This window comes from Gekko japonicus, unplaced genomic scaffold (genome assembly GCF_001447785.1).
Source record: "Gekko japonicus isolate JY-2015 unplaced genomic scaffold, Gekko_japonicus_V1.1 scaffold178, whole genome shotgun sequence".
NCBI lineage: Eukaryota > Metazoa > Chordata > Lepidosauria > Squamata > Gekkonidae > Gekko > Gekko japonicus.
The window spans coordinates 578,308-602,911 of NW_015173679.1; positions in this window are offsets into that span (position 1 = coordinate 578,308).

Below are 24,604 nucleotides of genomic sequence, written 5' to 3' on the forward strand. Positions count from 1 at the left end.
TTTTCTTTGGCTGTTTTGATAGGTAGATACAAGAAACTACCCTATAAGGATAGAGTTTGCATCTGCTCCTATAATGAACCTGACTCTGTGCAACATATCCTTCTTCGTTGCCCCCAATATTCTTTTCTGCGCCATCACTTGATTAGTCCTCTTTTGTCTTCTGCAAAGACAGTAGATAATAAGTTCATCTTCTTGCTTTCCGATAAATCCCCTGAAATCACTGCATCTGTAGCTGAGTTCTTCTCCTTGGTATGGAAGCTAAGGGCAAGCACTTTTAACACTTAGTTTTTAATGTACCATTTTCTTTTGGGACATGTTTCTGAATTTGACCCTTTCCTCTACTACTATGGTGTATACCGTGGTTTTATCTTATTTTTATCTTTCTGTAATACTATGCCAATAGAGGTCCATGATGATGATGACTGTCGGTTTGTGGGGTGCAGATTCTAAAGCTGTTTTTTTCAAAATATTCCATGTAGAAGTTTGCTATAACTGGGCTGAGAGGGCTTCCCATGGCAACCCCACCCATCTGTTCATAGAATTCATTATCCCATTGGAAGTAACTGGTTGTAAAGCAATGGTGGAATAAGGCTGTTATGTCATCCAGAAAAAAAATTGATTAACAAGCACGAGTGTGTCTTTTACCGGAACCTTGGTAAAAAGAGATACCACATCAAAACTGACAAATATGTCCTGTGGGTTGAATTTCAGAGAACTGATTTTGTGGATGAAATGTGTTGAATTTTTGATGTATGTTGTGGTTTTTCCGATGTGGTTCTGTAGAAGATTGGCCAAGTATTTAGCTAATTCATTTTTTGGGGAACCAATGACACGATGGGTTTGAGTGGGACTGAGTCCTTATTAATTTTAGGGAGTCCATATAGTCATGGTGGCTGTGCTTCTGTCTTGCATAGTTTTTTGTGTGTGTCGGGATGAAGTGAGGAATTCCTTTTTAAAAAATTTTAAATTATTTTCTTCCTACAAACACTACAACAATACAAACACTAAAACACTAAACTAAAAGATAAGCTACACAAGGATCATACAAAATGATTAGTCATTAGCTTAATCAAAGTTCCCTTTATAATAAGGTTAATGGAATATAGCTATTTCTTGCCACTTCTGTTACAAACTGGTATTTGCATGTTTGAATCAGGTAAGTACAGCTTTAACAATTAAACTTTCAAGTTTATAACATTATATTATTTCAATTTCTTTCCTCTATATTTCTTTTTATCAAGATTCCATTGGACTTTCAGGGGTTTGGGGGCCACAGCCCCTTTTTCTGATTCAGAGTCCTCTTCTGGGTTACTGCTTGCCATGCATTCCGAACTTCCCAACCTATATGTGCTGCTTTCTACTTCCATGTCTTCTTCCTCTGTTGATCTCTTATCATTCGTTGGTCTTTGATGCAGTTCCAAAAACATATTCGCTTTTAAGACAGTCTATCTTTTCTTTTTTATCTTTATAGTTGAAGACAAGTCCCTCAGGTATTATCCATCTGTATGGTGTGGAGTTTTTTCTGCAAAAAGCTGGTTAAGTTTTTATACTGTTTCCTCTTCTTTCTTATTTCGAATGGTATGTTTTTTAAGACTGATTTCTTCATCTTTTATTTTTAGGGTTGTTCCATTTGTGGCCTTGAGCACCATATCTCTTGTAGCACCATAATCTCTTGTAGATCTCTTTGAGAATCTCACCATTATCTCCCCAGGCAGGTTTTTAAAAATAAATTCTGGATATGTTCGGTAGATCATATCCATCAGCAGTTAAGCCTGTCATTGGGGCCAACGCTCCACTTAAGATTTCCTTCAGATTCTCACCCTTCAAGGAACACCTTGAAATCTCAGAGCAAAAGTTGATTTTTCCATTTGTAGTATTAAAAGCTGGTCTTTGTCAGAGGTCCTCTCTTTCTCCACTACCTCCAGTCTTTGCTTAATTGCTTTTGTCTTGACTTCAACCTTTTTCACTGATTTTGCCGTCTCCTCTGTTTCTAAATTAGTCTCTTTCAGCTGTTTTTGGAGCGCTTCTAAGTTGAGATTGCAACAGAGGGTGCAATGCTGTAGCCAACATATTGGGAAAGTCAGTATTTACTTCTGGTTTAACAGCCAGATGTACTGATCTTGTGGTTCCAGGAGAGTGCTTCAGTCTTGTTGCCATCTTTTCTGCCCAACTAGTCATTGTTTACAGTTCAGGGAAAGTTTTTAAGAGTCAGTGAAAGTTTATTTATAAAGTCGCTTTAGGCTGCGGTCACACGGAGCATTAGCCACGCTACAGAGATGGAAGATAGGTGGATTTTCTGGGCATGATCACAGCGCCACATCTGGGAAGCGTAGAGCTCCCGTGGAGAACCCGAGGCTTCCCGCTGAAGATGCGGGGTAAAAAACTAGTACCTCTGAGGTACTAGATTCCGGAAACCATGGGGCAAGGGCGGGCGCCTGATCGCGTTTCTGGTGGTAAGTCATGACATCTGGTGCCCGCCCATGTCCCGTTGCTAAAAGGATTTTTTTTCAAGTCTCCACGGGATGCGCACAAGCACCCAACGGCACATGTGCACACTTCATTTAAAAACAAACAACACAGCCCACTCCTCTTTTCCGTACCCCCCCCAATCCTGGCTCGGCCAGCTCGAGAGGAACTCTCTGCACCGGGAGGCAGAGGGGGAGGTGCAGGGGGGGCATGGCGGGAGGGCGGCCTGGTTTACATTCCTCCTGGAGGGGACCGGACGGAGGACACAGTTTGCATTCCTCTGCAGCCCTGGAAGGGGTTAAACCCGCAGAGCCTTTTGCTAGAGAGGCTGCTTCTTTGCTGCCGCTGCAGGATTGTCCTGTGATCGGCACCTCCCCCCTAACCACGGGCCCTCGACGGGACCTCGACGGCACGTCTGATTACGCAGCCACACGTTATTTTGCTCCGGGGCAAACAGCCATGCTTCACCCCGCATTTTCCTGCCCGTGTGACCAGGGCCATGGTCGAGTTAGTGCTTAACTTGATTCAATCCAAAATCGCCATTGCTCGTAGCCCCGTCTATCACTTAAACAGTTTGCTTAAAGTTGTGGGGGGGGGCAAACTCCCTCCCCCTCCATCTTTAGAGGTCGGGGCTTCAGATGGGTGCTTAGCCACATAGCCAGTTAAAGAGAAATAACACTCAAGCTTCATTCCATGTCAGCTGTGGAGGTAGGGAGAGCTTTGTAATACCAACAGATCCTCACTCTTAGTACCAAAGATAAAACAAGGTCAGTCTAATTTAATTTTTTTGCTAAATTTTTTTTTTGCGCTAAAGCAAAAAATACCAACAGATCCTCACTCTTAGTACGAAGGATAAAACAAGGTCAGTCTAATAAGAGAATCATTATTCCTCTAACTTATGATGGAAGGTCTACTCAGGTCAGCAATTAGGCAGCACTGGCATGTACTATCTAGTATTCCTTCGTGTGAGTCTGCTCCTCCCTTTGCTTATTGTAGATCTAGGAATTTGAAAGACCTGTTAGTAAGAAGTAGCCTACAAACACCTCCAGCATTACAACGGGGAGTAGATGGTCAAGCTTTGCCAGCTGGCAACTTTCCCTGTGGAAGGTGTGAGGTCTGTGAGTTGATGCTACGTACTAATTGCTGTTATGACTTAGATAAAAAGAGACAGTACTCTATTAGATTATTCTTTAACTGTAATTCAAAGAGCCTAATACATCGGATGCACTTCAAGGCCTTTACGGACCAGAATTACCGAACACAGAAGTTGTATCAGGGGGAGGAAGAAGAATGCCTCCCTTACAGAGCATTTTGTGACAGCAGGGCATAACGATTAGGATTTTTCTTTCTTTGCTCTTGAGTATGTTCAGCCTTGTGGCCACCTGCAGATGAATCAACAATTGAAAAAAAGAGAACTGTTCTGGATCCATGCCCTTAAGACTGTAACCCGATATGGCTTGAATGAGCATATTGATTGGTGTGCAATATAATCTTGATAGTATAGCATGTATATACATTTATATATTTTTTTGAATGTTCTATCAAGTGTGAAATCTGTACTGTTTCTTTATTTTTTAATGGTATATTCTATGTGGAAGGTGCAATCACATGACCATCTGAAGACACTCTGGGCATTGCATCATCTTACACATTAGGATTACATCATCCTTAAATAGTTTCAAAGCTCCAGCATTTTTAGTTGACCAACACTGCTTTTTACTTGAAGAACACTGTGGCAACACAATCGAAGGCAATTCTAGGAACAAAAGTAACTAATTTTTTTGTTATTTTCTACATTTAGGTTTTAAATTGTATGATATATTGATTTTTTTTTTTTTTTCTTTGGTCTATACTTTAGAACCACTGGGCAAGTGATTTTAAAGATCTCATTTGCATATTTATTCTGTGCCTGGTGGTTTTATTCTGGAAGTAAGTTTATGGCATATATTTACTAATTGGGAGTATAGATTTACAGTCTATTAACCTGTTGTAAAAATATGTGTGTTTAATCTCCTATTTTTTAATCTTTTACATAATTGTGTTTTCTGGTCCATATTGAATTTATATTTTGTATCCATTCTGATTGGGTCTACATGAGTGTATTATATTTTTATAGCCATCTTGCCACTCAATTGTTTGACCTCTGAGGAAGGCCTATGCAGGCCGAAACGCATCAGGTCAGGTTTTTAAAGCCCGTGTGTATTGCTATGTTATTTATATATTTGATGTGAATGGGCCCTTATTTGTACTTAATAAATACATGTAGCTTTTTCTATATATCTTTTACATTTAGTTTTTAATATTGGCCCTCTTTTTCACATGTTACTAACCTTTGTTAGGTTCTGCATCTTCAGGACTTCCACACCTCCTACACTCACCACAACAAGGTTCCTCATCTGAGCAACACCTTCTGCTGGTACCACCCTGCAAAGGGGCAAGATCAACAACTGTCCATACATATGTTTTCTCTGTAGTGGTCTCCACCTTGTGGAATGCCCTGTCTGAGAAGGTCAGGAAGGTGCCAACATTTAAGGCATTCCACAAACTTTGTAAAATGGGCCATTTTGGGGGGTGCATTTGGTTTAGATTCTACAACTGACTGCTGAAGAGCATAGAGTTTAGCACTGATTGAGGACTGGGAAGGTTAGCAAGGAGGAGTGGGAGGAATGGTGAAGACCCCCATTTGGTCCAGAAAAAGGGATAGATCTTCTAGTTAGAGAAATGATTCCCTGCCCAGTTGATAAGTGAGATAGTTCTAAAAAGTGGAGTTATCCCTGGTGTGTTTAGAGAAGGAATTTGGGTATTTGGTAGTGTATCCCTGCCTTCTGAAACCTGAAGAGTCAGATAAACTCAAGAAAGTATACTGGAGTGTTTAGAAAACACTGAAACAAAAGCCTCTCATCTCAAAGATTCTAAGACTTTGTGTAAAGCTTCTAATTCTCACACACTGAAAACATATGAACTGGAGTTTGTGATTATACCATGTTACTTCAGAGTTATATTTGAGTCACCTCAGACATTTTACCCCTGATTTCATCTGACCTTTCCCCCTCTACATTAAATAAAATATTTTGTTCATTTTTGAACTTTAAAAAGCCTCTTGTGTGCCATTTTCAGAATTTTAAGTTAAACAGGTGGTCTTGTCTCTTCCATCAAGTTCCTGGGCTGAGCCAGCATCAAAATGTGATAAAGTGACAGGGTGGGATAGTCATAAACCTTCAGAAGAGAAGAAAATAAAGGGACTGCTCAGTCAAGAAGAAAAAACAGAGGGAAAATCTTCTGTGTGAGCAAGGGAAGAGGGTGAGATTGCCGGGGGGGGGAGGTATAGTGCTAGAAGAAAGGAACTCCCAGGTCAGATAGCACTGAATCAGCCACTAGGGAAGAGCAGAGGATATGCATGAGTAGTGCTGTTCTTAATGATGCAATTGGATTAAAGCTGAAAAGAATTTTCAGTTGTTAATGTGAATGGATGCAAAAGAACAGTCCAAAGCCAGTTGACATATACAATGGGAACATGGAATGTAATAAGTATAAATCCAGGTAAACTAAAAATCGCAAAATGAGAAATTGAATGTTTAAACATTGCAATCCTAGAGGTGAGTGAATGAAAGTGGGTTGGGTTAGGGCATTTCAGTCAGAATATTACAAAGTGTTTTACTCTGGAAATGACAAACACAGAATAAATGGAATTGCTCTAGTAGTGAGGCAAGATGTAGCACGAGCAATCAAGGGTTATAATGCAAAATCTGGACCAAATAATGTCAATCAGACTTCATGGGAAACCTATCAACATAGCCATCATTCAATGTTACGCCCCAACTACAGATGCTGAAGAGGAAGAAACAGGAAGCTTTTTATGCAAGAATCCAGTAAGAAACTGATTACTAACTCAAACAAGATGTGCTGATAATCATAAGTAATTGGAACACAAATGTGGGAAACAAAGCGGAATCAAATATTGTCAGAAAATTTGGGCTATAAGCATTAAATGAAGCAGGAGAATGGCTCATAGAATTCTAAGACCAATTGTTCATTGCAATCACATGAGTCAGGCAGTCAAACAGACAATTATATATATGGACATCACCAGATGGCCAATATAGAAATCAGATAGATTACATAATCTGACACAGAAGGTGGATAAGCTCTATTTTTTCTGTTAAATGAATTGTTAATATCAAAAATTAGAATAAAGCTGAAGAAAAATATTCAGAGTGCCAAAATACAAACTAAACAACATTTTTAAAGTGTTTTAAAACCATATAACGATCAGATTTGCATTACTGAGTTCATGTGAATGAGAACCTGAAGAACTATTTGGTGAAACCATAGTTTTTATCAAGGAACAATATGTAAAAATTAGGCATGAACCAGCTCACGAAGTAAAGTTTGTCATTAATTTTGGCCAGTTCATGGTTCGCAAAGCAATGTTCATGGAAGGGCAACCAGTACAAACATTCCATGAATTTTTGTGCTGTTTGTGCTGGTATGTAGGAGTTCATTAATTGATACATTTCCAAACAGACTGTCTCTGCTCAATTAAACTGTTTACAAAACTCCAAAGCAACAGGGGGCAGACTTCTCCAGCCTTGGAAAAACCAATAGGCGCTTTCCAAAACTAAACAGGCACTGCTGGCTGCCAATAACACAGATCCCATTTTGCTCTATGGAATCAAAATGCTATATATTAGATCAGCTCTGCAGCATCTCCTCTGTTGGCTGTTGACAGTTAGACAGAGAGGCAGGGAACTTGTAAAAAGCAGACTAGCAGATACACTCATTTATTTCCTCCTGATTGTGAACACCTCTCCCCTGCTGCAGTTTGGGTGTTAGGTGGAGTGAGGGCTCTGAGCCACCCCATCTCTCTGCTCACACTGAGTGGTGGGGCTTAGCTACTGGGTTCCTTGGCTGACCAAGGACCCACATTTTATACCCTCTGGATTGTGAACTCTTCTCCCCTGCTGGGGTTTGGCTATTAGTGCTCTGAGCCACTCTGTCTCTCTGCTCATACCAAGTGTCTTGGCTAAGGACCCACATTTTATACCATTCTGATTGTGAACTCCTCTATCCTGCTGGGATTTGACACAGATCCTTGTTAAATTGCATCTTCTTCACATTCACCCACTTTTCCAGTGTGTTCAGATCTCATTGAATCCTTTCTCTATTTTCTGGTGTGTTTGCTGCTCCTCCCAATTTGGCGTCATCTGCATATTTAGTCCCTCACACCCTCATCCAAATAATATACTTAAAAAATTTAAAATTCTAAAAAATTACAATGAAAAAGGGGTGGGGAAATCTAATACAGGCTACCCCCCCATCACGCTTCCGCTTCATTTGTATTTAGGTGGGAGGACGTCCCCCCCACCTTCCATGCTGTATTGGGGAGACTTCGCAGCAGGGCTTTAATGTTTTGTTTTGACTGTAACTCACACAACAGTCTATTAAGTCGATCCGTCATATCTCAATGAAGGTCCCTGGGATCCCGCTGAGCCGAGAAAGAACTGCTAAACCTCCAAGCACTTGTCCCGGTGTGCGTCGCTTAGACCCGTTCGGGAACACAGCACAGAGACCTTCGGGGAATAGGGGTGCCTCAATCTGCCGGTAGCGAACCGACATAAGGCGACCCATGAAGCCCCATGGCGAGGGACCCTTTGCCAGGATCCCAGAGGGGCGTGTACAATCGCACCTTCTCTCAAACGCTGGTCCGCAGATCGTGTCCCCAGGAGCGTCCTGGGGAAATGGCCGCCATCAGCCCGTCAAAACCGGAAGTTGAGCTCTAGCATTTTTATATTGCATTTCTCTAGATAGAAATCATATATTTATTGTTGGAGTTTCTTGTTAGATTAGATTATAATAATTCTATACTATTGCCATTACTTGGTGCTTGCTCTCAAAACAATGGTGATTGATTTGAAAATAAATTCTGTTAATATTAGGGGCCTGAATAATCCCATTAAATGGAAAAAGTTTTACAACATGTAAAGAAGATTCAACCAGGGATCATCTTTGTCCAAGAAACTCACTCTAGAGATGACGCTAATGCTTTTTTGAGAACCTCATTATATCCGTTGCAATTCCAAGCTCCAGGGAACTCCAAAAGTAGAGGGGTTGCCATACTTATAGCTAAAAATATTAATTTTGCACTACAAGCTAAATGAGTAGACCCACAATGTCACTTTATTTTCATTAAAGGGTTTCTTGACAGGAAACAGTCAACACTTGCTAGCATATACGCTCCAAATCAGGATCAAATTAATTTTTGGACAGTACTCTTACCTTACTAAAAAAAACCTTTTAGCAGGCGATCTCATTATTGGAGCTGAACTGAATTTTATCTCTAATGGTAATTTAGACAGGTCATGGTATAACTCATGTAAGTCCCATAAGCAGCCAGTATCAACGAAACGCTCTAAACTCTTTAGCAAATACCAGCTTTGTTATATTTGAAGGATACTCAATCCCATGGTTAGTGATTACACTTATTTTTCAGCCAGACACAATGTCTCCACGAGAATTGACTATATAATGATCTCACAATCTCTTCTCTTGTGTGTATCATCTGCCAATATTAATTCTTGGTATTTAACGGATCATGCTTGGCTGGAATATATTGTAAATATGGATACTAATTCAAATTAAGACGGATGCTGGATAGAAACTTTTTATTGAAAGAAACAGTAAGAGGTTCATTAGAGAAAGATATTTGCAATTTCTTTAAAGAAAATTCTTCACCGGGTGTCTCCTCTATGGTTCTCTGGGATTCAATGAAGGCGGTATTGCGTGGCTCTCCTCCCTCCAGCTCTCCTCCCTCGTTGCAACTATGGTTTGAAAAAATTTGGGATCAATTTATTTTAGAAAAGCTCACAAAAATTACTCAAAATACTAATGTTGATACATCTGGGGCTTACTCACGATTTGTTGCGATTTGGTCTAGGGTTCTCCAATTTATGTCAGAGAAGGACATTCTTCTGTCAAAAGCTTCATATATTCCCTGGATTTGATTTTAATTATATTTATTCACTCATTTATTTAAAATACTTCACATATATTAGCAGGGTTCACTTAATTATTTTTAAGATCAATCATCATTTCTTTACTTATACAACTGGGTGTCATTCTTTTTTTTCTTTTTTTTACCACTAAAACCTAATGGGAAAGGGAAAGGGGTACAACTAAAACTACAAAACTAAAAAGGAACTGATACAATAAAGTAAATAATACACAGTTTCCCTGGTTTTAAGTATAAAAATGAAGATTAAGCTGTTTCAAAAATGGTTCAGCACAAATATTATAAGTATTCTTAGACCAAATAAGTGGATTATTGTGCTTAATAATAATAAACTTTCAACATCAGTATTTATTTCTTCTTCTTCTTCCCTTTATGTTTATTAGTTTTGGGGAAGGCTGCTCCCAAATCACATTCTGAACCTCCTTCAGAAGAACTGCTCAATGAATTAGTGGTAGTTTCCAGTCCAAATTCACTGTCATCATCTTCTGTCCCGTCGTCCTCTGCTTTCTTTTCCGCTTTCTCTCTCTCTTTTTTGATGTTTCTCCAAAAAGGCATTAGCTTTTGCAACAGAGTCTATCTTTTGTTTAGAATCCTTGAAGTTGAAGACAAGTCCTTCTGGTATCAACCATCTGTAGGAAGTGGAATTCTTCTGTAAAAAGGTTGTCAATTTTTTATATTGTTGCCTCTTCTTTCTTATCTCAAATGGAATGTCTTTCAGAGTTTTTATATCTTCCTCTTTGATTGTCAAGGTAATCCCATTGGTCACTTTAAGAATTGCCTCTCGAGTACACCTCTTGTCAAATTTCACAAACATTTCTCCAGGCAGATTATTTTTCTTGATGTGGTCTGAATACATTTGGTAAACCACATCCATCTCGCTTTGTAGAAACTCTGTTTTGTAGTCCATGATCGGTGTCAGTGCTTCACTTAAAATTTCCTTGAGACTCTCACCTTTCTTCTCTGGGACACCTTGGAATCTCAGGATGTGTAATAATTTTTCCATTTGCAGTGACAATAGCTGTTGTTTCTCAACGTCTTTCACTTTTTCCACTGCCTCAAGCCTCTGCATCAAATGTCTTGTCTTGTCAATTCACTTTTTTCAACTTTTTTTCTGTTTTCTCTGCTCTCATATTGGTTTCCTGCAGCTGTTTTTGGAGAGACTCAAAGTTTCTATTAAGTTGAGTCATCTGATCCAGCAGAGGGCACAATGTCATGTTCAGCATGTTTGAGAAGTCTACACTGGCTTCCTGTTTGAAAGTTGTAGTAGATAAACTTGCACTTCCTGAAGAAGGTCTTACCTTCAGTGCAATTTTCTAGCCCACAAAAGTTAGTTTATTTTTGTTTCTGTATTTGCCTGGAAGGGGTTTATCCAGGTGAAGTTTCCCTGTGAGTTTGGCATCACTGGCTTGTTTCTGAGCCATTCCATAGACTCCTGGCTATAACTGCAGTTGTCTTTTCCAGAGAGAACACAGAAGAGACCATTTTGGGGGGTCCATAACTGGGACCCAAGAAATGGAAACCCCCCAACTTGGAAAGATTGGAAAGGGGGGTGGTACAATGAGGTTCCCTGTGCATTTGGTGAGTGTAGCTTGCAGGGGGTCCATTCTATACACTTCTGACCTTGCTGCCTATAAAGCATTGTGTTGTCAAGTCTCTGGCAGGTCATATTACATCACTGGTAGACTGTTTGCTATGTCACATATTTAACAGGCTTGTTCTAGTGGGCTTTCCACTTATGCCCCATCATATAGCTCAGAAAGGTTATAGTGATATGTAGTCTACTGATATCAGTTTTTATTGTGAGTCTTCCTGTGGGAAAGATGGTTCTGTGAGCAGAACAATAGAGACAACAGAAGTATTATTTAAGATCCTAGTTGTGCTCAGCTACGTGAATAATAGTAATTCATAATGCTGATGATAGTGAAACCATGCTTATACCTCTATAGTTATCACAATTTAAAGATTGATTTTGTAAAACAAAAAACCCAAAAAAACCCTAACAGCGTAGTTAAGAGCCAAGAAATAACATTGAACAAGGGTCATGGGAAAGTTCAAAACTCAATTCAAACAAGAATCTGAGCCAGAAGTAGTAGTCAACTCAGCTCCAGAGTAAAGCAAACCAGGTCAGGATTAGGCTAGGCCTCTGATAGAAGGCCAAGTGCATGATGAGGCTGAAGATGAAAGAATGCCAGTCTGGCAATGTGGATGATCTGGGCTTCCATATTCAAGGAGAAGTCCAGAAACACTTCCAAACTCCTGATGGATGGCACCGGTATCAGTGGTGCCCTGTCAAGAGCAGGCAGCCTGTATCCCAACTCTGAAGTTTCCCTCCCTAGCCACAGAACCTCCATCTTTACTGGATTCAGTTTCAACCTATTCTGCTTCAACCACCCAACCATGGCCTCCAAACCCATTGCCAGGTTATCTGGGGTAGTATCTGGGTGGTCACCCAATAGCAGATACAACTGGGTGTCATCAGCATATTGATGACACCCCAGCCTGAAGCTCTGTGCTAGTTGGGTGAGGGGACACATGTAGATGTTAAATAAAATTGGGGAGAAAAGTGCCCATATGTTAAGGGGTATCTGTAGGACACACTATCCCTCAGTGCAACCTTCTGTCCCCGACCTTGGAGAAATGAGGTAAGCCATTGAAGGGCCAGCCCCTGTACTCCTATGTCAGCAAGGTGGTAAGTCAAAAGGTTGTAATCAACCATGTCAAACGCTGCCATAAGCTCTAATAATAATGGCAGCACTGACCTGCCTCGATCCAGTTACTTGCGGAGATCATCTGCCAAGGCAACCAACACTGTCTCCATCCCATGGCCAGGGCAGAAGCTGGATTGGAATGGATCTAATGTTGATGTGTCATCCAGGAAGCCCTGGAAGTGTTCAGCTACTGCTCTCTCAATTACCTTGCCCAGAAATGACAAATTTGAAACTAGTAATTGAAAGGATCAGAAGGATTCAAAGTTGGCTTTTTAAAGAGGGGCACAACCACAACCTCCTTAAGACCTTCTGGATAAGTCCTGTTTCCAGGGACAAGTTGACAATATCCATCAGTGGGCCCCATATCTTCCCATTGCCAGCATTTACTAGCCATGAGGGGTATGGATCAAGGGGGCATGTAGTTGATTTGACAGCACCCAAGACGCTAGCAGGCAGAAGAACTAATCAAATGCCGTCATCATGAATAAAACTGTCTCCAGCTGCTTCCTAAAGATCAAGAATGAGTGGGCCAGGTGGACCTTCCTGGAGAGGTTGTTCCATAACCATGGGGCTGCCACTGAAAAAGCCATCTCTTTTGTACCCACCAGATAAGCTTTTTTGGTTGATAGGACAACCAAGAGGGCCTCTCCCTGTGACCTTAATTCCTGAGCAGGAACGTATGAGAGAAGACAGTCCTCCAAATACCCCAGCCCCAAGTCATGTATGGCTCTAAAAATCAAAAAAGGTTAGGAATAGTACTGGACCCTGAACTCCTGTTGGAAAAGCAGGTGAGTTTGATAGTAAAGAGTGCATTCTGTCCATTTTTTATGCAGACACAAGAGCTGATTCATTACAATTTTTTAAAATATTTGTTACATGGGGCTGCCCTTGGGAAATAACAGAAAATTTCAGCTGGAGCAAAATAAGACTAACCTTTAGTATCTGGGACTGGCTATTAGTACCATATTTTCCTGAGCTTTCTTCACTGACTGCCTAATTTTTTCTAAATCTAATTCAAATTGTTGTGTTTATTGTTAAAAGTCCTTCACAATCTGACACACGCGAAAAGTACTGAGTGTGGAGGCTCAGCATGGTGAAATCAGCTCAAGTTTATTAGGTTACATCACAACACAAGATAAACTAGCTGGTTCCAAGGCCAGCTTATATGCGTGTCCACACTCACACCCAACACACCCCCAGTTCCCATGATAGGCCATATTTACATGGCCCAAGTTTCTATAGGTCCCTTTCAGGATCCGGGCGAACCTATTGGTCCGTGCTAGGATCAGAGGTGGCTATTGTTCTTGGACCGAAGGTTAGTTGGTCTGCCAGACCACATGGCCAGGCTAGCATAGCCGTGGCCATTTTAATACATAGCAACACACATACTCAAAGCACTACCTCTGCCTAACAAGGCCTTCTGGCTATTCCTTCTCTGTCTATGGCAGGGGTCACAAACCTTTACAATTATTGGAATTCTGACACAGGGTGGTGGGCAGAACCACAAAATGGCTGCTGCAGGAGATGAAACCAACCACACAATGTCCAGGATTGGAAATATGCAAAGCTTTAAGAGTAACTCTTCAACATATCAGGCAGAAACTATGCTTAAGAGGATACCTTTTAAATAAAAGGCATTTTATTAAACCATAAAGATATTGTTTAAAAGGTATCCACACAGCTAAAGTCATACCATGAACATCCTTGTGCTATGGCAGCAGCCACTGCCAAAGCAATGTTTTGGGGGTTTATTTTGTTTTTTTAAAAATCTGCACAGCCAACCAGGCCTCGAATGGCCAATCAGAAGCCCTGCTGGTCAAAAAGCCCACCTGTACCATCTTGCTTTCTAAAAACATTTGGTGGATGCCAGCAAAGGAGTTGTGGGGTGCCATGGCACCAATGGACATCATGTTGGGAACCCCTAGTCTAGTACTCCGTTGCTTCTTGGACTTGTGGGGGTTTTGTATTGGTTGCTACTCCACTACTTTGGAATGATCCCTTGGAGGGAGGTGAGTCACATCTCAACTTTGCATGACCTCAAAAGACCCTGCAAAACTCAATTATTTGGGACAGTATTTAGTATGGATTGAGCAAGTGCTTGGGCACAATGATTATATTAAAGATGTTCTTGGATAGGCTCTTGTTTTAAGAAGATTTTTAATTATAATGTTGTTGATTTTTATGGTACTTATGTATTGCTTGTTTCCTTGAATGTTGTGTGACAGTTGCTGTAGTAAGGAAGAAAATTGTGTCTGATTGATAAAAAGACTGGGTCCAACACAATATCTTTCATGTATTACCTGAAATTAGAGCAAGAGAAAATTTTTGGAAGGAATTCCCTCTAGAAGAGAGCTGAATAATATTGGTGCTTGTATCTATCTGTATTCAGACTTTGACTCAAGTTCAAATGGAAAAAAGTTTTACAATTCCCAAAAGTTATAAGAATGAAAAGTTGATGCCAATAGGGATATTGCATGTTAATGTAAAATTATATAGTCAAACAGCTGTCTTAGCCTTCCTTGTGTGTAGCTGATGAAGAACTATCCAACTTTATTTGGCTGTTATTTTGAGCAACCTCAGGTAAACTGGAACTAGAGTAAGTCCATTTCTATGGCACCTCAAAATCTTTATGAAACTTTAAATTCCAAGTTCAAAATTTTTGAACATGAGCTTGGGCACATACACAATGGATTAGTGATATGATGTTAAGCCTATCAGTTTAAATTCTGCAAACCCAAAGATCCCTTACAGTTTGGACTGTTTAGTACATTTTGACATCCTGATAGTGAACAACACCCATTAAGGAATGATAGCAAATCTGTGATGATTTCAAAGTGATTCTAAGTTAATATTTGCTTTTCCATGCTGCTCAGCACCTGTTACTTCAAACTGAAGTCTTAGTTGCTGTTTTAAGAGGATCCATTTTATATTAGGGACTCCTTAAGGGAGTGTGAACTTGGGGGGCCAGCACAGAGTTAATAGAGACATCGAGTGCTACCTTTCTTAACAAGAGGCTGCATCCAGCCAGCTGGTGAGGGAAGGGAAAAGGGAAACATTATCACATCTGATGAGGCTAGATGGGTCTTGTTGCTCTGAGAGAAGGTTAGGGGTTCTCCATTAGCAAGGGCTGGAATTTCTCTCCTAGGGAGTTCCCAAGGTGATGGCACTTGCTGTGATGAGTCAGGGATCAGTTCTGGGCCTATGAGAGCCAGCGCAGTGTATTGGTTAAGAAGAAGAAGAGGAGATTGGATTTATACCCTGCCCTCCACTACCCAAAGGTGTCTCAGAGCGGCTTACAAAATCCTTTCCCTTCCCCTCCCCACAGCAGACACCCTGTGAGGTAGGCGGGACTGAGAGAGCTCTTGACAGAAACTGCTCTTTTTCAAGAACAGCTCTTATCAGAACTATGGCTTGCCCAAGGTCATCCAGCCAGGTGCAAGTGGAGGAGTGGGGAATCAAACCCGGCTCTCCCAGATTAGAGTCTGCGCACTTAACCACTACACCAAACTGGTTCTCTTAAGAGTTGCAGACTCTAATCTGAAGAACTGGGTTGGATTCCCCACTCCTCCAAATGAAGCCTGCTGGGTGACCTTGGACCAGTCACAGTTCTCTCAGAACTCTCTCAGCCCCACCTACCTCACAAGGTGATTCTTGTGGGGAGAGGAAAAGAAGGAGATTGTAAGCCACTTTGAGACTCAAGGTAGAGAAAAGCAGGCTATATGAACCAACTCTTCAACCAACTCTTCCTCTATGACATTACATTGTGGAAACCTTAAAAGGGAGCTTAGACAGGCAAGGAGAAGCTAGATGAATAGATGGTCTCTGACAGCTAAGAGATGGAGAGAGAGAAAAAATGATAAATGAGTGACTGAAACTCTTTCCTCAAATTTGTTCTACCTGCATTGAAGCTGCCTCTCCCAGGGGATCAGGACACTGGAGGGGACCCTCCAGGTCATCATCTCCTCTCCGTTATATTTAAAAACATTTACCTTTAAACGAAAGCTGTTCATCTCACACACACATCCTTCTTTATGAAAGGGATTGTTTTGTTACAACAGGTTATCCTTCGTCGTCATCATCACTTAATTATCCAAGATATATGAGTAACCTGGCAGCATACTGAGTTTATAATTGCCTGGCTGGCTAGCTATTCTTTCTGAAGCGTATTTTGCCCAGGGAACCTGAAGTGCAATTAGGTATGCACTGTTTTCAGTGAAGATACATGTTGGGGTTGACTTTACTGCTATGAGTGCTCCTTGATTGTTCCAGTGTAGAGGCAAATAATGGGACATGCTGTTCCTTTATATCAAACTCTGCTTCATGGGTTACTTCCCGTTTGATTCTCTGTTTGCAAAGAGAAACTTAACATGGCTGCCTGTTTGCTGTGAGTTTTGTTGGACTCTCAGACTATGAAGCTCCCTTTTAAAATCCCTGGCCTACTAAAGCTATACTCATGCTCCTCATCTGACATTTACTTTGAGCAGAATTCATTCATTTGTGTCAAGAGAGAAAAAAATGAGGGATGTGAATATTTCATAAGAATTCCAAAATAATGTTGCATAACATCAAGGGGATCTTTCAGAATCACACGTACATTTTGAAAATACAATTTGGCTATGTTTTCCTAATAGTGACAGCATGTTCCAGAATCAGTACTGAGGACCATTAAGAAACCAGCACTTTTTTTTTTTAGTTTGGTTACAGAAACAACATGCTTCCATGCTTCTTTGTCTTTCTTTTTTTTAGCGGACATTGGAAACTGACAGACATTTTTCTTTGGTGTGCAACTTCTTGTTATTTTAATAGTGCAGAAAGATTTCAAAGGTGTTTTGATTTGCTTTTAAATTTTGGACCCTTTGCCAGTAATATAGTTTTTGATGCTTCAAATGTATTTCAAAATATGTTTTTGGCTTTTTCTGGCTGAAGCAAATGGTTGTTTGGGGGGGGGAATGACATGCAAGTTTTATAACTGTACTGGCATCTTTGTGTGCCCCCCCCTCAGGACTTGTTGGGGTTGACGCAAATAACATAAACAAGTTCTAGTCCTCCACCAGTTATATAAAGGATTTATACTGTTTTATATTTGTTTCTTGCTTCATGCTTGCTTGATTTTTCAGTACTTAATTTTTAAATGGACTAATTCCTTGATCCATAACCTATGAGTTGAGCTTTTCAAATTCATAAGTGTGGCATATGCAGGGTGAAATGTACAATACCTGTTTTACATTGCTGGCTTTTAAAGGAACTCAGTATCATTCATATGTGCAATAACTCATATAAATATGCTTCACTTAGTGTTTGGTTCTAATTAATTTCTTGAACCACTTACACAGTTTATTGGATGCTGTTCTCTGGGTTTGAAGAAAATGGAAAAAAGTACGCATCACATTGTTATATAAGAGTAGTTAAAATGGAAACTCTGGATTTGTAATTCATGAAATTGGCAAATGTCCCTTATTCACTCCTTCATAGAGCTTTCATGCACAAAATTTATGCAACATCGCAAGCCCTACTTAATCCACAAGTGTGGGCTGTATACAAAGGTTTAGTACAGAATGGAGATAATTTTCAAACCAGGGTTAACATTTCTCCTTGATCTACACATCCCTCTGCAAAATTTTCAGTCATATATTTGTATGGTGAGGCCAAAGAGAAAAAGCTCAGTATCACACATCAAGAACACATAGTCCCCCATTTTTTATGCTCCATTTATAGCTTCTTTAAAGTGCACTCTTAAAAGGCACCATGTGGTAGAATGCCACTGTGGTCAGTTTAGATGAAATCTGTAGGGCCTTCCATGTCAAGTATGCACAATCGATATAACTCATGCAGAAGGGATTATTTGCCTGTCTGACCACATGCTATTTTGCAGCAGCAATTTACATGAGTCCCATAGCCCACTTTTTACCTGTGAAGAGTTGCCAGGAAGTGATCCTGTTGACATAGTCATGGTGGGTCATGCTTTGTCCACACAGCTGCAGTCACAGGGATGTGAAAATCAGGGAAGACTTTTCTAGTCAATATGTTTAGAAACAAGAGTTTGTGCTGGACACGTGAAACATGCATACCATGTTGTGGGTCCCACAGTAAATATTTGCTGACCACAGGCATTTTTATCAGTGGAATGGACTTCCTTCCCTTTCCTGATGTCATGTAAATACAGGGACCCTCCAGGAACAGCATGAAGGTGGAATATAGATCTGAAACAACATGGGAAAACTGATGAAAACCTAAGCCTTCTGTTAGTAGAATTTTACTGACTGTTCCAATCCAATATCAGAAATGAAAATATACAGGCATTTTAATTCAACAAAAGATTATATTTATTGATAAGAAGTCCACTTTAAGAATCAGACTGTTGACTGAAGATAATTTACTACAAGCTTCTGTCTTCTTGCACTCAGCCTCTAGTTTAGAAATGGACATGTAATCATTGTGCCTTTGCTGTTTCCTTCTCTAAAGAAGTTATCAGGAACAGAGCTTTCTTATGCCTGCTCTGCTGACAATAGCCAATGCTTCTCCATAAACATTATAACTAATGAAATGTCTTAAGATTCATACATGTTTAATTATGTGCATCCAGAAATGTATACACTCCACAGTTACTTTTCATTTAAATTTGGATGGGCTGTCCTTTGCAAAGTATCCGTCATGCTATTGCTGTCTATTTAATCTATTAGCACAAACCAAGTCTCTTTATTCTGAATTCAAAATCACAGTTCAGTGTTCTATGTAAGTAATATTTTCAAGAGTTGTAATCTAAACTTTTTTACAAACTTAGGCCATTAATTTTCCCCAGCACAGATGCCCTTCACATCAATATATCTATATATTTACTACTCAAGTGTAGGCAGATCTGTGGATATCTAAATCCACAGATCAGGCCCACACTGAGAGGAACGAGATTTTCCTCCAAGCTTAGGGGACTCCCCAGGTTTTCAGAAAAAACTTAAAACTTTAAAAAATACATGGGGGCATTAAATCTTCCCAAAATAAAAGTGTTGTTTGCACAGACAACACATGGCTGTTGGTATATCCTTGGCAGTGGGTTGGATATATGGCGGGCCTGGCAAGGAGGCTGGGAGCCTTAAGGAGCTTGCTGGCAGTACCTGCAATAGTTGAGGTGGTTCAGAAGCTGCAGCAGGCCTGGTGTTGGAGGCCAGGAGACATGCTGGGCTTGCTGGCATTAATATTGGGGAGGGCGGAAGCAGCGCTGGGCTGAGCTTGCCTGCAGCACCTGCAAAGGTGGAGGGATTTGGGGAGCTGCAGAAGGCCTGATATTGAAGGTCAGAAGCCACACCAGCTCACCAACATTGATTTGTGTGGGGGGGAATGGGAGCTACGCCAAGCTCAGTGGCAGCACTTGCAAGGGTGGAGGGGTTTGGGGAGCCTCAGCAGGCCCAGTGGCAAAGGCCAGGAGCCATGAAGGGTTGGCCCGCATTGGGGTTAGGGGGGTGACAATGCAACAGGCCACACAGGAGAGGTCGGGAGTTACAGTGACCCCTCCTGCAGCTGCAACAGTGGGGAGAAGCAGCTGCAATACTCATCGGGGCAATCCCCTCCCCCTCCTAGCTTTAATCCCCCCCATCACCACTGCCAGGGCTCTGTTGCAGCTCCCTCTTTAAGCTAAATTTAAATTAAAGCTGTTAAACTATGGGGGGGAGGCAAGAGCCATGATACCTGTGGGTAGAATCTCTTCCACATCTCAGCCTTAATTTAAATTGAATTTAAAGTGGGAGCTGCAACAGAGCCCTGGCAATGGGGGAGTTATAACTAAAAGGAGGAAGGGATCTCCCTGTAATTATCATGGTTGCCCCTCCCATCTATCAGCTTTAATTTAAATTTAGAGTGGGAGCTTGGACAGACTAAAGCATGGGAAGGAAAGGAATTCCCACCTGCAAATATTGTGGGTCACCATATCTATATACTATTAGCCACATGTCGTTTCCATCTGTGGATATCTAAATCTGTGGATCAGGGCCACATGGACACTAAAGAGTTGCTGTTGTTTTTTTGAAAACTTGGGGAACCCCCAGGTTTGGAGAAAAATTTTAAATCTTTAAAAAAACAATAGTGGGGGTAATACCCCCAAAAGTAAAGCCTGCTTAGAGAACACACTTACCTCCAGGGTTTGCCTGGTGGGACAGGGGGGCTGCAATGGGCTCAGCGGTGGGGAAGCCCCACTGGCCCCACTGATGACCATGCAGCCAGGAAGCACTGTTGGGCCCACCAGCAGCCACATAACCAGGGAGTCCTGCTGCCCAGTGGTCTCATGGGGTATGCCATCAGCAACAGCACAACCATGAGTTGTGCTGGGCCCAGCAGCAGTGGCCGCACAGCCTGGCAAAGCACTGGGTCATGCTGGGCCTGTTGTGAAAGTGGTGGGGGGAGGATCAACTGTGATTTCATTGGTCTTTAATTTAATTTGTCTTGGCGGAAAGGGTGGGATACAAATTGAATAAATAAATGAATAAATATAGACTAGATTAATGGGTCTAGTGTAATATCCCCAAGTGAGTTAGGTGGGGATGCACTTCAATGCCAGAGATGCACCAAAGGAACAGAGAACTGCTGAAGAAACTGCTTCATGTAAATGTATGAAATTCCCATACTGAGTAACATCTTTAGTCTAACTAACCCAGTAACACATAAGTTTATTGTTTCACTTCTTATCCTTATACCCCACTTCTTATCCTTTAACTGGAGATACCTGGGATTGGACCCGAGACATTGTGCATTACTTTGCCATTGAGCTTTTGGGGGAGGCAGGAAGAGAGCTGGGTGACCAACTGCGCAGATGGTTAGATGCTAGTAGCGTAGACCGCCCTGTGGCAGCAATGTCTACACAGCAGATTCCGGTGCTCTTTGGGCGGGGGAAGTATTGCGGTGAGCCCAGGCTAGGGAGAAAAGGAAGGGTGCAGAGAACCATAAGAGCTCGGCTATGGGAAAAGGACAACTTTCCAGGTTTCAATACTCCGTAGGGTTTCCAGCCCACCCACCTCGGGTGGAGGCGGAGGTCCTCTGTCACCAAGCCCTGACCCCACCACCAGTGATCAGCTGGCTGGCAAGGAGACTTACCAGGAGGAAGAGGAAGGTGCAGGTACAGGAAGTGATGTCATCACACCAGCAATGTCCAGGAGATGCTCTGATAGAAGTCATTTTTACCATAGAGTTTTTGTCCAACTACCAGAGCACTGCAGTGATCACATTGTGATGATGTTACTTCCTGTGCAAAACTGACGACATGGCCTGAGCCTTCCTCTTTCTCCTGGTAAGTTCCCCTCATCACCCACTGGTTGCCAGGAAGGACCTGGGAACCCTGGTACTCAATGAGCCCATTGTAATGGTTGAAACCAGAGATCATGCAGCCTGGAGCTGTCCTTCTCATTTCCATGGACATGCAGAATTTAATGGCTTATTTTAAAAGCTTTGGCTTATTTTTAATGGCTCACTGTAAATGGTTTTGTATTCTTTCTAATGACTGTTTTACCTTTCTCTTGGTTTAAATGGTTTTATTTTATAGTGTTAGTTGTAAGCCACCTCGAGCATCACTAGAGAGGTGGAATATACATTTTCTAAACAAATAAATATGCTGAAATAAATAAGATGCAATCTTATAGTCTATAAACCATGTAGCCAGTGCCTAATGGTGTTACTCTGTTGTATTTTATGTTATTAAATTTTATGAATTATAAACTCTAAGATGTTTCAGAGGATAGTCATGTTGGTCTGCAGTAGGACATTTCAATTTGAGTCCAGTACCACAAAGAAAAACAAGATTTTGGGGTATAAAATTTTGAGAGTCAAAGTTCCTGAAAGCTTATAGTCTGAAAACCTTGCTGGTCTTTAAAATGCTGCTGGACTCAGCTCTAACTGTTCTACAATGTTATGGCCAGCAATCAATGGGACGTGAGTATTCTGTATGATTCCTTTCCTCTGGGCAATGAAACTACACAGTTGTCATTTTCTCTCTGGCTCTTTTTCTGTAGCCTCATAAATCATTATTTGGCACAGTCTATATGTTAATGTTATCAGGCTATTTTCTGCCTGGCTTGTAAAATTCACCTTGTGAATACTGAAAAGGAACGGTGTCCTCTCTCTATTTTCAGCACTGTTTTTCTCCCTAATCTCATTTTTCTTTTTAAATTTCTGTTTTAGATATTTATTTATGACTCTGATTGGGATTTGTTTGATTTCAGTGGAAAGCTCCTATTTTGCATATTTCTTCTGAGACTGCAGCCATATTGTTACTGACAGCTGGTTAGGGATGAACTAAAAAATTGTCATTAAAGATTTACAGCCCCATACTAAAATCTCAGTGCTGACTGACACTGGGATAGCAACAGTGTGGTGCCATACGTCAGACACCAATGGCTGTACTGCAGTGGGAAAATTAATAACAATACTCTTTTCCAAGCCTCAGAATGCATAGTGCACCAGAGTCCATAGTAACCCTGGCAAATATTTTATCCCAGTGTAGCTCCTGCACCATCACAAGCTTCACAGACTATTCCTCAGTCAGCACAGTTGCTCCCGTCATGGGCATGCAGTGATTGGGTAACCTATATGTGTCATGTTAGTACAGCTTGCAAAGTTCAACAGTAACATGGGATCAGAGTAAGGTGGCCAGTAGTCACCCCAGATTGCAGTATTTTCTATGCTGTATGCTGAAACTCGCATGGTTTCATGTTGACAGCTTAGTCGTAGAATGCCAGGATGTGAGCCAGCCGTCCCATTCCAACCCTATATACACTTACCGCTAGCAACTGCTGTGGGGGCCAGGATAATGAAGTTTACTTTCTATACAAAGTTTTCTCTGGTGTAATATTGCACCAATATTGTTGGCGTAAAAAGCTGGCTAATTTCTGCTCTACCTGGGGCACACCTCTGATGCTGTCAAAGTCTACGTCAGTGTAGTTGTTATGCCTATGCCCTGCCATATGACTTGCTTCTGGCATAGTCCAGATACTCCAGTGTAAGCCAGAGATATGCTAGTGTAGGACTTAGTAGTCGTGTTAAGCCCTTTCAAGCTTGATCAACTTCTGTCACAGGCAGCAGGAAGTGTTGAAATATATTATCTAAACTCAAATAGCACAGAGATACATCCCTATAGACAATTTGGGGAAGGGGAATGAGTGATCAGCAGATAGAATACAGAGCCAAGAGGACAATAGCCTTCCAAAGAAGCTAGAATAATGAGAAATAATGAGAAAAGAGCCATAGAGATGAAATAGCTCAGCAAGCAGAGGTAAGGAGAACAGAATTAACCTAAGTGCCAGAATGGCAGCTTCAATTATTTATTATTATTTGCTTCATTTATACCCCACCCAATGGGAATCCAAAGTGGCTTACATAGTTCTCCTCTCCTCTATATTATCCTCACAACAACCCTGTGCGGTAGGCTAGGCTGAGAGTGTGTGACTGGGCCAGGGTCACCCAGCAAGCTTCCATGGCAGAGTGGGGATTCAAACTTGGGTCTCCCAGATCCTAGTCTGGCATTCTGACCACAAAACTACTAGGTTGTGGTACTTTTTTTTTTTCTTAATACCTTTTGCAACCTTGCAAGTTCTGTATTTTAAAATGTTGCTGAGGGCCTCAATCTGTCACTACAGCCTTAGGTCTGTTTCCTAGCAAGCTGACTGTGTGTGTCAGTTAAATTCACAGCCCACCATTATTCTTGCCTTCTAAGGAAGGCACTTCTTTTTTAAACAATGAGCTAAATGATTTTTCCAATTTCTACTATAAAGAATCCAGTATCACAATGACTTTAGAATTAAGGTACAACTAAGCTAAAAAAACATGGAAATGATTACTTATCCAGCTAATTTTTGTTTAATTTGCAGTTGCTTTCCAAGAGGTGAAAGTATATTGTGACATCTTGTCTTATTCTTGCACAAGGTAATCTTTCATCCTAGGTCTGTAGAACACAACCAGGATAACTATTAAAATGCCCCTGTAATTCCTGCACAATCCCCATTCATACCTAAAAGATCTGTGTTGCAAATTAGTGTTGCCCATGCATCAGCTAATGATAGACATAAAGTAGGTAAGGGACAATTGTAAATTATTCCTGTCATTTAGATGACATTGTTCAAAGGGTAATATTTCATACAAAGTCCTCTTTTGTGACTTAGATGAGAAATATGCCCACAGACATCTATAAATTGTTCATATCCCACAGGTCTCCATTCTATTAAAGTCTGTAAGAACATAAGAGACGCCAATGTTGGATCAGGCCAAAGGCCCATCCAGTCCAACACTCGGTGTCACACAGTGGCCAGAAATACCAGTGCCATCAGGAGGTCCACCACTGGGACCAGGACATTATAAGCCCTCCCACTGTTGACCCCCCCCCCCAAGCACCAAGAAGACAGGGGCTCTGGGGCAAGTGATGCTCTATCTATACCTTGTGGCTAATAGC